We start from the raw sequence: 17,876 nt of genomic DNA, 5'->3' as shown, positions 1-17,876 counted from the left end.
AAATTAGTATGACACCGTTCTTTGTAGTTAAGTTTTAGGAAATTAGGTAAATGATTTGGAAATGACAGAATTGTAAAAGAAAACATTACCCATGAGAGCAGCAGTGCAACGTAGTTATATTGCAGTGGGGCCAGGTCACAATTCAGTATTATTACGTTTACTGGATTTATATTGAGATGATATGATCATATCACGTTATTGCTTCTGTGGTCAAAATGAATACTCCAGGCCCATTTGAGTGAAAAACGAACAATGAGTTATTACTTGTCTGAACATTTGAACATCAGTTTACTGAGCTCTACTTTTCTTCTCTTGTCATCGGAAACATCAGTTGACAGAACAATACCCCCCCCAGGATCCCTTTAATAGCTCTTCTTTTGACCACATTGCACATTGTCTTTATCAGCAGACTGAAATCACTCACTCACTCAGTTCTGAGCACTTCTTGGCTTAACATCCATGTTGATGTCAATCAGTTTGGATTATTTTACATATATTTGCCTCTTTGTGACAAATGTTGATAGTTTTACCCAGCGCCTTTAAATGAGACAATCAAAAATCGTAAAAAAGTAATGTAAGAAAAACGACTAACTTGTTGGGTTTGTAAAGTGCTGCTTGTCACATCAATCAATACCAATCATTGCAGACAGAAACAGAGTTATGAACAGTTGATGATGATGATGATAATAATAATAATAATAATACTGAAGATTGTCAGATAGTGGCTGGAGACTTTATTCAGCTCAGTGGAAGAGAGACGCAGAGACAGGCCTTTATTTCCACCCCCCATCGTCATCATGTTATGTTTAACACTTTAAACCGTCTGTTTTACATTCATATTCCCTCTAACCCTAACCCAAAAGGAGGCAAGTGGCTAAAACCTCATTCCCTTCCCTGAAGGTCTTTTATTTTGAAATATAGAATCAATCAAAGTAAATGACTCTGAAAGAGTACCCATGGAATAATGTTGTGGAAGTACACATTACGTTGAAGTTACCGTGTATGTTAGTAGTATGTTTACTGATTATTTATTTATTGTTTGCTGTGATTTTTCATTATTTGAGAATGTACAGCGTAACAAAGCCCAGTTTGATCTCGAGTCAGACGTGTGATAGAAGAAACAATCCTGAATGAACTGAATTAATGAAGTGTGAATTAGATTTTTACAACAGATGGCTGTTCAATTTGACTGGATAGACGATTTCAATATTTCAATCAGTAAAGTGTGAAAGTTCTCTCCCAAAACTATCATCGTTACTTAACGGTATCCTTACGTTTTTGTAAGTGGGTATACTGAAATCCTTGACCCTTGAGTAAAATGGGTTTACCTGCGTATCACGTAGACTCCACCACTGACTATATTAAACTAGTTTCTCTTCATATATCCCTGTTCTACTGAATGCATCTGAAGACGACAAATCCTTCCAAAACTCAGTATCTGTTAAAGCCCAACCCTTCCCCTTCATCCAAATATTGTTTCTTTTGTTATTCTCGCTGCTATATAACACACCAACACACAGTGGATGACCTGAAGCTCTGATTTATCCCCTCTTACACATCCGCACATTAGATCTGCACCACATTGATTTTTTCCTCATATTCTCTGCAGAGAAGCGATTCATAGGAAGCAGCAGTCTGAAGAAAGATATTTCAGCCCACAGGGTCATTTCTCACCTTGCTGCTGAGAGGAGCAGATTTCTACTGAAACAGAGTACAGTCACTGATGTTTCCTTCTCTCGTCTCCTTGTGTGTCCTCTCTCTCTCTCTCTCGCTGTGTCTCTCTGTGTCTCTCTCTCTCTCTCTCCCCCCCTCTCGCTCTCTCTCTCTCTCTGTCTCCCTCTCTCTCTGTCTCTCTCTGTGTCTGTCTCTCTCTGTCTCTCTCTCTCTCTCTCTCTCTCTCTCTCTCTCTCTCTCTCTCTCTCTGTCTCTCTCTCTGTCTCCCTCTCTCTCTCTCTCTCTCTGTCTCTCTGTCTCTCTCTCTCCCTCTCTCTCTCTCTCTCTCTCTCTCTCTCTCTCTCTCTCTCTCTCTCTCTCTCTCTCTCTCTCTCTCTCTCTCTCTCTCTCTCTCTCTCTCTCTCTCTCTGTCTCTCTCCCTCTCCCTCTCTCTCTCTCTCTCTCTCTCTCTGTCTCTCTCTCTCTCTCTCTCTCTCTCTCTCCCTCTCTCTCTCTCTCTGCTGTGTGTGATTATTAGCAGTGGTTAGTCTTCCTCCTCAGTCCTTTGGTCTTCTGATTCAGAAGTGGAAAACAGTCTTCCAAGTTCCTCTGGAGATTTATTCATACTCCAGAAGGAAATCCTGCATTTTCCTGCAGATTCACATGTTAAAAGGCAATATATTTCAAAATAAGTGCAATATATTTCTACAGTATCACACAACGTTAATATAATGTATTGGAGAGACGTGTTATGCCTTAAAGTTTTTTTTTGTACAACAACAACACAGATCTGGGGTCTCATTTATATGCATAAAACGGGGCTAAAAATGTGCGTACGCCACTTCCCACGCAAAGGTGTCAGGTTTCCCTACACTGTGCGAGAACAGGCCGAAATTATTATTCAATTTGCAGAAATTCACCAGCGTCTGAGAAGTTTTTTGCTTTTTCCCCGCCAGTCGTCATGATTCGCCGTAACGAAAGAACAATTGCCAGGGTCATTAACATACTGATCAGCATTTATGAGGTGCTCTGCATTGACTAGTTATGGTTCAGAATGGGCGTGTACAGGGCGGGATAAGAGGCTGATTAACATTGGTTACAGATGTGCGTACGCGTACTATGCGTGCGGATCTTACGCACAGTTTTATACTCTTTAAATAAGTCCAAAGGGGGAGAAAGGTATTTTATATTTTTGGTTTGAGGATAGTGCCCCCTGTATTAACCAGTCAAAGTGACTCTGTCTCCATCTACAAAGAACTTCATTTATCACTGTATTTGCAACGACTATCAGTGTTCTATCATCAGCTGGCAGGATGCAGACCGACTTTAGCTTCCTAGCTAATGTCTGTCCTCTACGGACATGTCTTATGTCTCACAAACATCCACCAGAGAAAACAGGGCTGCTGACAAGAGAGCCTGAAAGACTAGAGAGCTAATCAGTTTTACTCAGTTTACATGTGAAATCATGTAGTCCTTTTTCTTAAACACCACTGCTAACAAAACACTGTCCTTAGCCTTAAGCTCCATTTAGCAGCAGCAGCCAGTTTAAAAGCTGTATATGGTGTCCTGGCTAAAGGAGCACTTTGTGATAGATTGTTGTCTTCCTTTTAGTGATCCAAATATTAAGAATACTGTACATGTAAAAATTACTTTGATGTGCAGATTGTGAGTTCAGTTGGACTGAAGATTGAGCCTGGCATGTGCGAGCAGTAGAGAACATGTTATAATATATCTTTGTGAACACTGTTCTACATCTCAAGCTAAATGCACTCGGGATGAGTTCTGTTTTCAGAGTAGAAATCCCAGCAGCACTGCCACATGGGAGCAGCCAGAGTCCTGCTGTGAAGAGGGAGATTAGTTTAAATACCGCCCCCCGCCCCCCCCCTCTCTGATCCAGATATCCTTCAGTGGGTTTCAGTGTCCTTGAGTGTGTCCAGTTAGAGGAGGTATATGTCGGGCTGTTCTCCATTGGTTCGCCTCGTACACCTATACAGCTCTGTTCACAATCTGCAGCTTTTGGATGTCTGAAACCAAATAAGCTAAATGACAAACAGTTTTTGACCATAGAACATGGTGGTGGTATGGGGCTCCACAGTGTTCCCGCTCAGCGTGCACCAGACGGCTACTAAAACCATTCATAAGGACTTTTACTAACTCACATTAGACCTTACAGTTTTTGCACTGTAAGCTTTTTTTTTTTTTTTTTAAATGTATTTGTACTGTAAACAAAAGGTACAAAGTTTATTTTTTCGCATTTTGTGTACAAAGAAAAAAAGGGCAACACAATACATTTTGTAAATATGTTTTATGTACAAATCTGAACTTCCAAAGTACTGATAATTGTGGATTTTGTTTAGTTGGATGATTGTTTTTTTTAATAAATAACAAAGCTTTATTTATCTGTCCTCTAAATGTAAAGTCATTTTCTCTCTTCAATAAATAACCATGCTGTTTGTCATGCAACACGTCTGTGGTTCCTTTAATGGAGGGGGAGACTATGCAAGAATAATTAAAGTTGAAAATTAGAGAGAGATGTGTGAGGTGTGAAATGAGAGAGAAGAGCATTTGTTCATTTAGTACCCCTTTGAATGGGGTTGTTGGGATTCCCATTTGGACAAGGGCTGCAGATATACTTCTGTCTAAATGGGAAAAGAAAAGATGGATGATAATTTGGTCCAACCCCAGCCTTGGGCTATTGGGTGGATGGTGCACCCTCCTTGATAGACAGTTACCTTCCTGTTTGGTCATGCCCATTCCAAACAACAGGGATCTCCATACGAATAATTAGAAATGTAGTCCCCCACTGACATTTCCTTTATTAACATGTCCTTTGCAAATAAGTAAATAATTGCTTACGGTGCAAGAGGTCCCAGGGTTAAACCCCAGACGAGGACACAGTGGTTAATAGGCAACTGAACCTCTCTGATTTGATCAGAAATACAAAGACATAATCTATAATAATAATAATACAATAATAATACAATTTTATATATGGTGTAAGTCATACAGTAACATGTTATCCCAGGACACTTTCCAGATAGAGTGGATCTAGCCTAAAGTCATAAAAAAGTCATAGTATAGTATAGCATATCAAAAAACTTCGTAGTATAGTGTTGAAAAAATTATTTAAAAAAAAGTCATAGTATGTTGAAAGAAGTAATAGTAGTCTCAAAAAAGTCATAAGGTATTATGTTGAAAAAATTAAACAAGTCATAGTATAGCATGTTGAAAAACGTAGTATAGTATGTTGGAAAAAAAGTCTGTATAGCATGTCAAAAAAGTCATAAAAATGAATAGTAGCCTAGAAAATGCATTTCCTGCAGAAAACGGGTGTGAATGCTGAATAGATAAATTGCTAAAGCTAAACTGGATTAATATCTTAAATCTGTAAGAAGAAATTGAAGTAGTGAGAATAGTTGGAAAAGTGGGAATGGTTTTAATTATTATGAATTTCATTGGCAAGTTGAATGACACCACTAATGTAAAAAAGATGTGGAATAATTAACGTTTTTTAAAAGCTAATGCTAAAGCTAAACTGGATTGCTGGTTAAATGTGTAAGAAGAAGGTGAAGTTGTAAGAAATGTGAAAAAGTGATAATTTTTCTAATGAAATGAATGTCTTAAAAGATGAATAATAGCCATACTGTATGAAAGTTGTAGGTGTTACAACAGTGGCACAGCAGTGGCCTAGCGAGCGACATCCGTTCGGCACATATCACGGCACCACAGTGGCAATTTTTCGGCAGTTGAGAGACCCTGCCTCAATTCGTCGTCAACTAAGCAGAAATTTTATTTCCTCGGAAAACCCACAAGATAAGTGAGCATGGTTAGAGTTATTATGGATCCCAGAGCAGTTCTAAGCAAGACCCGCCTTACGAAGCAGCCCGATTGGTTGAGGTTAGGCATTGACCTGGAGTAGTTAAGGTTAGGATAGTCGATTGGTCATGGTATAGTGATGAAAAGTACATTGAAAAAAGTCATAGTATAGTATGTCGAAAAAAGTTATTAAAAGTAATAGTATAGTATGTCGAAAAAAGTCATAAAAAATTCAGTATGTCGAAAAATATAAAAAATTCATAGTATAGCAAGTTGAAAAAAGTGATGAAAAGTAATAGTATAGTATTTTGAAAAATTCATAAAAAAAATCATACTATAGCATGTTGAAAAAAGTCATAGTATGCTATGTCAGACAAATCTATGTATAGCATAATGAAAAAAGTGATACAAAAATCATAGTATAGTATGTCTAAAAAAAGGCATAATATAGTATGTCAAGAAAATCTTTGTATAGTATGACAAAAAAAGTGATACAAAAGTCATAGTATAGTGTCGAAAACTCATCAGTCATAGTATAGTATGTCGCAATAATCATAGTATAGAATGTCGAAAAACAGTCATAGTATATGTCAAAAAAAAAAAAGTATGACAAACAAAGTCAGTGTAGTATGTTAAAAAAAAGTGACATTATTGCATGTTAAAAAAAGCATATGTGGAAAAACGTCAAAAAAAGTCAAAGACTTTTAAAGTCAACATATAGCATGTTAAACATTAATGGTAGGCTATAGCACATGGAGAAAAAAAATATGAATCAGAATGAGAAAGGAGTTTATTGCCACAGTAGTTACTCTTTGTGGAATTTGCCTTGCTGATTGCTGCATACATACACAAAGATATTAAACATAAGAAATAAACAATAAAGACAGAAACAGAAACAAATATACCTACCCTCACCTAGGGTCATGAAGGCTGGGTCATGACCGAAAGAACAAGATCCAGGGTACAAGCGGCCAAAATGGGTTTCCTCAGGAGGGTGGCTGGCGTCTCCCTTAGAGATAGGGTGAGAAGCTCAGTCAGCCGTGAGGAGCTCGGAGTAGAGCCGCTGCTCCTTCGCGTCGAAAGGAGCCAGTTGAGGTGGTTCGGGCATCTGGTAAGGATGCCCCCTGGGCGCCTCCCTAGGGAGGTGTTCCAGGCACGTCCAGGCACGTCCAGCTAGGAGGAGGCCTCGGGGAAGGACTAGGTGGAGGGATTATATCTCCAACCTGGCCTGGGAACGCCTCGGGATCCCCCAGTCGGAGCTGGTTAATGTGGCTCGGGAAAGGGAAGTTTGGGGTCCCCTGCTGGAGCTGCTACCCCCGCGACCCGATACCGGATAAGCGGATGAAGATGGATGGATAGCAGAAAAGAGAAAAGGAGGCTGAATTGGTTGAGTGCAGAATGCAAAGAAATATATACAATGTGCAGTGGGTAGATGTATAGTCCATGATGGAGGTTAGTGCAAAGTATAGTGACTAAGTATGGGGGGGTTAAGAGTCAGTGTCAGTGGGGGTCCGGGGCCTTGTTGGTCAGGCTGACTGCTGAGAGGAAAAAACTGTGCTGAAAATGGCTGATGCTTTGGTCCTGATAGACTGCAGCCTTCTGCCAGAGGGGAGGGGTTCAAACTGTTTGTTTATTAAATACATATCATATGATATTAAACTTCAAAAACTCAGTATCTGTCGGGTGCCCGGATGGCTCAGTTGGTGGAGCGGACGCCCATGTGTGGAGGTGCAGGGTGCCCGGGTTCGGCTCCGACCTGCGGCCCTTTGCTGCGTGTCGTTTCCCCCTCTCTCTCCCCTTTCATGTCTTCAGCTGTCCTATCAGGGTGAAGGCCGAAAATGCCCAAAAATAATCTTTAAAAATATACAAAATAACTCTGCTAAAACCAAACCCTTCCCCTTCATCCAAATATTGTTTCTTTTCATATTCTCGTCCCCTCCCCAGCCCCGCTGCTATGATAACACACCAACACACAGTGGATGACCTGAAGCTCTGATTTATCCCCTCTTACACATCCGCACATTAGATCTGCACCACATTGATTTTTTCCTCATATTCTCTGCAGAGAAGCGATTCATAGGAAGCAGCAGTCTGAAGAAAGATATTTCAGCCCACAGGGTCATTTCTCACCTTGCTGCTGAGAGGAGCAGATTTCTACTGAAACAGAGTACAGTCACTGATGTTTCCTTCTCTCGTCTCCTCCTCTCCTTGTCTCCTCTCCTCTGATGCCGAGGCCGGGGTTGCGGAGGCTGGGGCCCGGTGCCGGGCCCAAGGCAGTTGAAGCAACTGCTGGAAGTGCGGTGGCAGATTGCGGCGTTGCAGATGAGGCTGGCGGCACTGCGGTTTCGCAAAGTGAAAATGGTAACGTGGAGGGACAGAGTCAGTCTGAGCAGCAGCCGTTTTCTGTGCCTGCAGAGTCATTCTGGGTGGGGTTCTGGAATTACTGATGAAGTAGCCTCCACAAGAGTTACAGCAGGTCACACTGGGATCACCACTGATGAAGGAGTGGAGGATGAAGAAAATGGAGTATGATTCAGAGTCTGATACTGCTGATACTGCACAGATGTGTACTCGTTAGATGATATAAATCAGTTTCTGAATGAAACTTTTTAAAAATCTGTGAAAGTGACTGATTACTTCAAAGACACTGACAAATTGATCTGTTGCTGTACTGAAAAGACTGGTTGCTTTTTACCTGTTGGATGAAAAGAAATGTTTCCGCCTCAAAACTCAACCTTTGAAAAGAACACAAAATGCGTTTGCATTGTGCATTGTTTGGAGCAATAACTCCACCTCCTCATCTGTCCAGACAAAAGTTCTCAGCTTTTGTTGTTCGCTCGTGCTACTAGAGAGAGGAGAGGGAGAGAGGAGGAGGAGAGGGAGACAAGTAGAAGGAAGGTTCTACGCAGGCGTGCGGACTTGGTGGATCGCATTTCACACACTTTTAGCGTCACCATATGCACGCAGATTTCCCCCATAACGCTTGTCTAAACGTGGAATAAAAGTGAGAACGCAACGCCACTTTTGCGTTTTCTCTTCAGATAGTTTCCGTCTAAACATAGCCTAAGTCATAAAAATAGTTTAGGGATTTATGGCATTGTGGTGCATTGTTTGAAGGTTGCAGGAATGAAGACGAAGTTGCACCACACAGAAGGCCCTGACCTTGGCATGTGTGTCTGTGAAGATAACAGTTTCTGTCTAGAAATAATTAGACACCCCCTTTGAGGATAGGATAAAAGCTTGAGGTAAAGAATAGAGGAGCGTTCATAATTCGGAGGACAACTTGGTGGACCAGGTCTGACGTGATGTCTGATTGCTGGGGAAACGTCTCTGTTTGTGAACCCGCAATTGTGTTATACTTTTATGCTGGACTCAGTAAAATTTGCTTAACTGAACTCTTCGTCTCAGATTGATCCTTGTGTTTTGGGTAAACTTAAGTCCAATCAAAGAAGGCGCAGGAATTAATAAATTGGAGTCAGATTTGACAGGCCTTAGGGCCGTATTTTAGACATAATTCCCTCTACAGGAGGAGCCCCATGTTCTTAGTCATGGCAGTAATGTTAGTTCAGGGGTTGCTGTTCTGTTTAAGGCAGCTGCAAATGTAAATATATCTTCCACCAAAGTGGTGAAAGGGACGGCTGCTGGTTGTCAGGGCAGAGACGGAGAGTTCTGTTTGGTTTTGTTAATGTATATGCCCCTAATCAGGGATCAGAAAGTGTTTTTTTTCACTCAGTTAAAACATGAATTAGGTAATTACCATCAGGATCAGCTGATTATTGGTGGGGAATTAAACTGCACTCTTGATTTTACATCTCAGGGTTTAAACAGCACCATCACAGTGTTGATACATTAAATACACCAAACAGTGAACATGGAGGCCAGCACACACCAGGGAGATTTAGGACTGCACTGACATACAAAGCTCTTCCATTACTGCCATGTTGGATATTTATAGACAGGAACAAGCATGAATAATGCACCAAGGGGGAGTGTGGTGTGTGTGTGTGTGTGTGAGTACATAAAGTGTATGTGAATCCATTCTTTGCCATTAACGTTGACCTTAGTCATGTTTGGTAAAACAGATACAAATTTAGGACACTACACAGCAGGCAGATAAATGTGCTTCTTCAGCATATACAGCGAATGGTGTGTTACTGTTGGTAAAATTGGAAATTAAGCTCTGCATCTGCTGTGGAAGGCAGTTGGTCAATGTCCCTGCTAAACCCCATGAGGTTGACTGGGGGTGCATAGATTTGAAAAAAAAAACCCCTTCTACAACATTTTGCTGTTGAACATTACATTTATTAACAATGGTTTGACGTGTTGGTGCCTCATTGGTGGGTAAACCCAATGGAGCATTGATGTTTGTAAAGACTACAGTGGTCAGAGCAACCATCAGAACCTCTGTAACGAACCCTTTGCGACAGGACTGCTAAATGCCAATCATCAACTTCATCATCTAATGTACAGTCAACGTTATAAAGCCATCTCTTTTATATCAGGGTGCAGACTATAGTTCATCCTCTGTTAAAGAACCCCAACCTGGACCCATCCTTGCCACAGAACTACAGGCCCATTTCTAAACTCCCTTTCTTTTCAAAACTTTTAGACAAGGTTGCTAAAAGCTACTTGTTAAAATAATGTAACTGCACAGGGTGTTTGATCAATTTGAATCTGGTTTCTGTAAACTGTATTCCACTGAAATGGCTTTCCTTATTCATGTCTGACGTGGTGTCCATTATCAGGAATTAATGAACGAGTCCAGAGAGTCCAAGGACCTGAAGCTTATTGGGAGACTATTCCAAAGGGGCTGCTGACTGGAAGGCATGATGTCGGTCCCCGAGTCTTAAAACACGTCTGAGATAAAAGCATGTATTAGCGATACAATAGACCTAAGTTTAACCTTTTCTTAGTTAATGATCATGTCAGCGTCCTATTGTGTGTATCAAATCTCATGGAACGACACCGACTAGATGGAGAAGATGCAGATAAGGCACCATGTTCTGTCTGATCGCCGACTGAAGGTTATCAGGGGCAAACATCCAGACTGTAGTTTGATCAGTCACGACCCAGTTCCTAATTTAAACAGTTGTTCAGTACTTAAAAGGTGCTGTAGGTAAGATTGCAAAGATCCAGGACTTGGCCAAAAAATGTGAACATCAACAACTTCTCAGTCCCTCCCCCCCTTTCGCTAAAGCCCAAATAGGTCTCCTAAGCCCCTCCCGCCACAAGGGAGAATGAATGCATGTGCCTGCGCAGTGATTGACACGCAGTTAGACCCCCCAGCCCTGATTGGTGCATCTGAACAGGGAGCGGTGGATTTTTACAAATCTCACTTCAGGCTGTAGGTGGAGCCAGAGGAGCTGGATTTATTTTTAAATGACCTGCTTCATGTAGTTCTACTGGAACATAGGGTCAGTTTCAGCAAATATAACAGAAAGTTAGTTTTATAAGTCTCACCTACTGCACCTTTAAGTTCAAGTGACTCATCAGGTTGAAATAGAAAAAGGATATATATATATGTCAATGTTCACTTGTTTCTGTTAGACCAACTGTTTTTTTTTGACAAGGTGATTGCTGTAAAGATCTCAGAGACATACAGTACTTACCTTAAATGAACACTGAACTGAACCTGCTGTGAAGTCAGAACAAAAAAATTAATTTCAGACGTAATTCAAACAAAGAGAGCAAAGTCCTGAGAACAAGAACATTGCTGCTGCTGTTTTTTTCTCTGGTAGAGGTAAATGAATGGATCCCCAAAAGTTACTTTGCAATGCACCTTTTCATTTACTGCAATAATCTTTATTACGTTCATGTTTTTTTTCCTCCTCTGACAACTTATGTGTTAAAAAAAGCCACTGAGGTATAAAAGCACAATAAATGTTGCGCAAAAGTAGGACATGCCTTCATCATCCTCTTCACTTTCAAGAGCTATGCAGAGTTTCAAAAGTGAGTCAGTTTATTTTCCCCAGTAAAAACATACAGTATAACATTTTGTCCATATCATTTAAAAATCCTCGGTTCTTTCAAAAACACTTTCCGTCTTACTTCTTCAAATTCTAAAAACAGGAAAAAAGTATTTTTTTTAACATCTTCACTCATTTTCACTTCTGTGCAGTAGCTAAAATCCAACTCCAGTCAAATTAAAGTCACAGAGTTTTCTCACGGCAGCGCCTTCAACAGTTGGACAACACCAGCAAATACTGTATCACAGAGACAATACAACATATCAGCCATGATATTCTGTGTCCTGCAGAAGTCCTGTTCATCCATTTGGTGCCATGTTTTCATATTGTGACAGCTGGTGTTATCTCCGGCATGTAAAACATATCCCACACCTGTGGGACAAAGTCACACCACCGCTAATGAATGCATTGCTCAATATCAAAAGTGCATAGGAGTTACAGAAACATATTAAGGGTTCAGCTTCTGCTTCAAACATCTTTTTGGCAGTGATGATTTCTGCAGGACACCGTACACAAGGCTGTTCTGTGCTTCTCATATTAGTCCTATAAAATACACAAATAGCATCATGTCCCCTCCCTGATGCGACACCAACCGCCCAGTGCCACTTCACTTTCACATGGTCCTTAACACTAAAACATGCTACTGGAAAAACAATGGAGTGCATGTGCAACTTGCAAAGATGTTAAACTATCATATTAAATGTGCATTGGAATTAAATCCACAGATCATGCTCCCAAATGTGTTTCCTGTGCCTTATCTTTGGACATAAAAGCATTGACGGAAATTATTGGAAAATGTTGCTTTAGAGCTCAGCAAAGGTCTGTCTGGCACTCGAGAAAAGCAAAAGTAAGAATTCCTGTGATTTCACACAGTTACTGCGTCTCCACATGAGACACAAGGACACCATTAAGTTAAAAGACTATGTAGACACTATGGTTTGGAGTATATGTCTCCACCCAGAACTCATCACAAACACCATCAAGTGGTGTATGTTCTGGCACTTCAACACTGAGACCTAACTCATCAAACTACTGTGCTTCGTCATGGCAACAGTTCAATTATTAATGAAGAATAAACATGATGTTCAGTCACGACGCAATATGTTTACAGGGCCTGTACTACGGAGTTAGCCTAGATATCTAGTCACATTGTGTATAGAGTCGGTGGGCGGGGCTTAACATAATGACGGCAGAGTTACGACAGTTCCGCGTGAATTCCCTGCTACTTGAAAACAAAGAAGATGGCTGCTGCTGCTGGCGAACAGCGGTCTTTCGAACTCTGGAAGACTTGGAGTTCAGCTTTTCTTGGAGAAAAGAACAAAGAACGGCACTGAAGTCATTCTTAAAAAAGGAAGATGTGTTCGGAGTTTTGCCGACCGGATACGGCAAAAGTTAAATCTATCAACTAGCTCTGCTACCTTCTTCGTTGCTCTGGTTGGTTGTAGCGCTATCCCAAATTCGAATTTGAAAGACAACTGTTCCGCCCCTCGGATTGAGTCCTGCCAATGGTGAGTTCCCAGACCAAACATCTTGATGCGGGTCTGGCTTGTCAGGCTACTACAAAGTAGGATTTAGGGGAACTCCAGGGATAACCGTGGCTTTTCTTTCTCATGACGCTGGTTTACTTTTTACCAGGAGAAATCACCATGGTAAGTTGTGCTGAACAGCTCAGGTATAAAGGGTTCACCTACTGACCAATACATGTTGATGGAAGATGGCATCCCCGCCATAGAAGATCATGGTGAGAGGGGAGGGCAGGCAGGCATGTCTAAATGCTTATCTGAAATGTGTTTGTTTATGCATAACAATAAATAAGAACATTATTTAGAAGAAGACTAAAAGAGAGGTTTTCAAGACGCACTCGATACTAGGGTTGGGTATCGTTTGGATTTTTACGATACCGGTACTTTTAAAACGATTCCGATTCCTAAACTGATTCTTGTAAGTGTAATATGTTTACTAGCGACCACGTGCAGTGAATGGTTAATATGCTTTTACGTCCGTTTTGGTGAGCCCAGAGGGAAAATAAGCCATTTTAAAAGTAGCCTACATTTACGGTAGCTAGCTAGCGGTAGACTACAGAGAGAGGGTGATATTTTTACGTCCGTTTTGGTGAGCCCAGAGGGAAAATAAGCCATTTTAAAAGTAGCCTACATTTACGGTAGCTAGCTAGCGGTAGACTACAGAGAGAGGGTGATATTTTTACGTCCGTTTTGGAACGACAGAGGGAAAATATTTCAGTCGACACATTAAGTGGAACCGAAATGAGGAACCGAAATTTGCATTCCAATGCGGTCCGAATCCTACCGGTTGCGCAGGAACCGGTTCCATAGTGGAACCGGGTTTCGGTACCCAACCCTACTCGATTTTTTTCTCCGTATATGTCTAATATTATAGTGTGCTGTTTCCTCTGCTGCCATTAGACTTGTCCATGTTTGATTGGTCATATGCTGCGAACCCCGCCCCTTTAATGTGAACATGCCCATGGTTAGATTCATGGAGTTGTGACTGCGGTTGTTCGGGTTAGTGTAGTCAGATAACCAAAAGATATCCTGGATATGCTTCTATGTACTGCTTCCTTCAACTTTCATCAGTATTAAAGACAGTCTTAACATTTTTCTAGTGTTGAGTTTGTGTTTCTAAAAAGGTTTCCTTGTCAACAGTCTGGCTAAGCGTTACCATAGCTAACACCACTGTTGACAGAAGTGATCACTTGTAGCCTGCTATTTAGTCTGTTTGCTGTTCTGTAGTGTTGTCTGAATGCTTAGTGAGAATGATTACACCCTACATCACTTCTGACACTATATAGTCTGTGATATACTGGAGCAACGACCGGTTTGACGACTCAGCATTGAGGGTGCTCACTTATTTAGTAATGGAATAAAAATAACCTAATTAACACAATTGTGTATTCATACTTAGCTTTAACATGATCATACCATTTTCATCACTTTGTTTTTCAGCTGTTATCATGTAAACATTTCTGATGCAACTGCAGAGCCTTCAATGTGAAAAATAAATCCTGACATTACCCATAACATCCACTGTTTTGCTGAGAATAGCAATATTACACGGCCCATTTTAAAGAAGACGGTTTCCAATCGAACGCTGAGAAGCCAGATATTATCTTGGTGTTACCTGATGTACTGCTGCTGTAAAATGTAAACCCTCAGACTGTTCTTAATGTAGATGATGAAGAGAGTGCAGTTTAAGTGCCCCCCCCTTCATTAACACTGTATTGGGACAGAAGTGATAGTAATGTAGTGAGTTTGTGCAGTGCGAGCTCTAATAAGAAGTTGAGTTCACAAGAAACTGTGAGCTGCTTTCTTTTGGCGTTTTGTTGTGTTTTTGAGTGAAGCCACTCAAGTACATCTTTACACTGGGATGGTGTAGTAGTGGATTTCATGACTAGTAAGACATTACAGAAACATGGCCTGAGACAAAACACACACACACACACACACAACCAAAATGAACCCTCATAGGTTTGTACGAGTGCTCCACGCGTCCATCAGTCAGGTTGATCAAAGTGTCTGTTGATTCAGGAAGCACGGTATGGAGAGGGATTCTTTGTGTGTGTTAACATCTGGCTGCTGTGCTGTTGGCTCAGGACTGACTGAGTCTGTGAGGTGCAGCGTGTTGTGGAAGTATTGGTCCTGTGTGGCGCTCCATAAAGTTTCAGCTTCTCCTCCAGGCAGAGTCCTCCTCAGTCAACACCTGACAAAGACAGGAAGACAGGAGGGAGAAAGATAAGGACCCCATATCTGTCTTAACCCTAGTGTGCGTTCCAACTTTGCTTTTCTGTGTAAAAATGTAAACTTTTTTCATTGTTTTGGTCGTCTTTTTTCAGTGTCTTCATTAATCAGAGGTGTGTTTTGGGCGTAACATGCAATAAACCAATCAGAGTGTCATGTCCCATTCCCTTTAAAAGCCAGGCGTGTTTGGACCTTGGAGCATTGCTATTATGATGGAGGATTTGCACCATAATATTTTATTGTCTGTGTGCTGCTGTGTGTCCCTGTGTGTGTAACAAGCATAGTGTGCGTGCGCTGTGCATAAGCCTAGGAGCATTTTACTAATATGCTGTTAAAATAACAATGAAATGCTGCGTTATTGACTTTAGACCAGGTTTTTGTTGGTCAATGGTGTGATCACTTCACGCTGCCTCAAGATAGCAATACACCCAGAATGCACCTGAACACACCTCCCTGTAAGACCAGCACGCCCATGGGCGCAAAGATGGGGGCAGGTGCATTTGCTATTTAAACGACGTGGGCGCTGGAGGGGAAACGGACAACTGCGTCGGTCTTAAACTAGCGAAGTTGCGCCGGGTGCAAGATAGGGCCCTTTATCCTAAACAAAGCTATGAGCTGTGGTCAGATCTGTCAGTCTACTGTGAGCTATACAATAAGCTTTTCTTGTTACTGCTGGAGTTTATTATTCTGTGATAATGAGAAGTTACAGTCAGGTCCATAAATATTGGGACACAATTCTAATCTTTTTGGCTCTATACACCACCACAATGGAGTTGAAATGAAACGAACAAGATGTGCTTTAACTGCAGACTTTCAGCTTTAATTTGAGGGTATTTACATCCAAATCAGGTGAACGGTGTAGGAATTACAACAGTTTGTATATGTGCCTCCCACTTTCTAAGGGACCAAAAGTAATGGGACAGATTAACAATCATAAATCAAACTTTCACTTTTTAATACTTGGTTGCAAATCCTTTGCATTCAATTCCAGCCTGAAGTCTGGAACGCATAGACATCACCAGACGCTGGGTTTCATCCCTGGTGATGCTCTGCCAGGCCTCTACTGCAACTGTCTTCAGTTCCTGCTTGTTCTTGGGGCATTTTCCCTTCAGTTTTGTCTTCAGCAAGTGAAATGCATGCTCAATCGGATTCAGGTCAGGTGATTGACTTGGCCATTGCATAACATTCCACTTCTTTCCCTTAAAAAACTCTTTGGTTGCTTTCGCAGTATGCTTCGGGTCATTGTCCATCTGCACTGTGAAGCGCCGTCCAATGAGTTCTGAAGCATTTGGCTGAATATGAGCAGATAATATTGCCCGAAACACTTCAGAATTCATCCTGCTGCTTTTGTCAGCAGTCACATCATCAATAAATACAAGAGAACCAGTTCCATTGGCAGCCATACATGCCCACGCCATGACACTACCACCACCATACTTCACTGATGAGGTGGTATGCTTTGGATCATGAGCAGTTCCTTTCCTTCTCCATACTCTTCTCTTCCCATCACTCTGGTACAAGTTGATCTTTGTCTCATCTGTCCATAGGATGTTGTTCCAGAAATGTGAAGGCTTTTTTAGATGTTGTTTGGCAAACTCTAATCTGGCCTTCCTGTTTTTGAGGCTCACCAATGGTTTACATCTTGTAGTGAACCCTCTGTATTCACTCTGGTGAAGTCTTCTCTTGATTGTTGACTTTGACACACATACACCTACCTCCTGGAGAGTGTTCTTGATCTGGCCAACTGTTGTGAGGGGTGTTTTCTTCACCAGGGAAAGTATTCTTCGGTCATCCACCACAGTTGTTTTCCGTGGTCTTCCGGGTCTTTTGGTGTTGCTGAGCTCACCGGTGCGTTCTTTCTTTTTAAGAATGTTCCAAGAATGTTGATTTGGCCACACCTAATGTTTTTGCTATCTCTCTGATGGGTTTGTTTAGATTTGTCAGCCTAATGATGGCTTGCTTCACTGATAGTGACAGCTCTTTGGATCTCATATTGAGAGTTGACAGTAACAGATTCCAAATGCAAATAGCACACTTGAAATGAACTCTGGACCTTTTATCTGCTCCTTGTAAATGGGATAATGACGGGAATAACACACACACCTGGCCATGGAACAGCTGAGCAGCCAATTGTCCCATTACTTTTGGTCCCTTAGAAAGTGGGAGGCACATATACAAACTGTTGTAATTCCTACACCGTTCACCTGATTTGGATGTAAATACCCTCAAATTAAAGCTGAAAGTCTGAAGTTAAAGCACATCTTGTTCGTTTCATTTCAACTCCATTGTGGTGGTGTATAGAGCCAAAAAGATTAGAATTGTGTCGATGTCCCAATATTTATGGACCTGACTGTAGAACATTCATAAGATTTGATTTGGAGTAAACACATTTGAATTTGAACTCAACATGTTCCAAATGCTCCATCCAATCCATGGCACCTACTGCTACTAGTAGATCATGTCATTAACATGGAGCTAACAGCTGCTTCTGAATGTTTTTTAAGGTAGGCATATCAGTACTGATAAAACCAGAGTGGAACATGTGTCTTTAATCATTTAATAATCTACTGTATATCTACGGTTGGTTCTTCTGCAAACACACCATAGGATCATGCAGAAAGTGGACTTATTCATATTTCATACAGTTTCCCCATATCTGCTTCCTCTTCCTCCTCAAAGGCTAACA

General features: G+C 41.2%; 1 protein-coding gene across 1 annotated transcript in view; it reads right to left on the bottom strand.

The window, feature by feature from the left end:
* Window positions 1-11,255: 11,255 nt before the first annotated feature.
* Window positions 11,256-17,876, bottom strand: part of enc2 (ectodermal-neural cortex 2) — a 29,931-nt gene continuing 23,310 nt past the window's right edge. The window contains exon 12 of the mRNA XM_078257907.1: window positions 11,256-15,152. The gene's annotated coding sequence lies outside the window, so the exon portion shown is untranslated. The remainder of the gene's footprint in view (window positions 15,153-17,876) is intronic.

This window comes from Sander vitreus, chromosome 8 (genome assembly GCF_031162955.1).
Source record: "Sander vitreus isolate 19-12246 chromosome 8, sanVit1, whole genome shotgun sequence".
Taxonomy (NCBI): Eukaryota; Metazoa; Chordata; class Actinopteri; order Perciformes; family Percidae; genus Sander; species Sander vitreus.
Note: the sequence above shows the minus strand (reverse complement) of the source record. Positions and strands in the feature narration are given on the sequence as shown.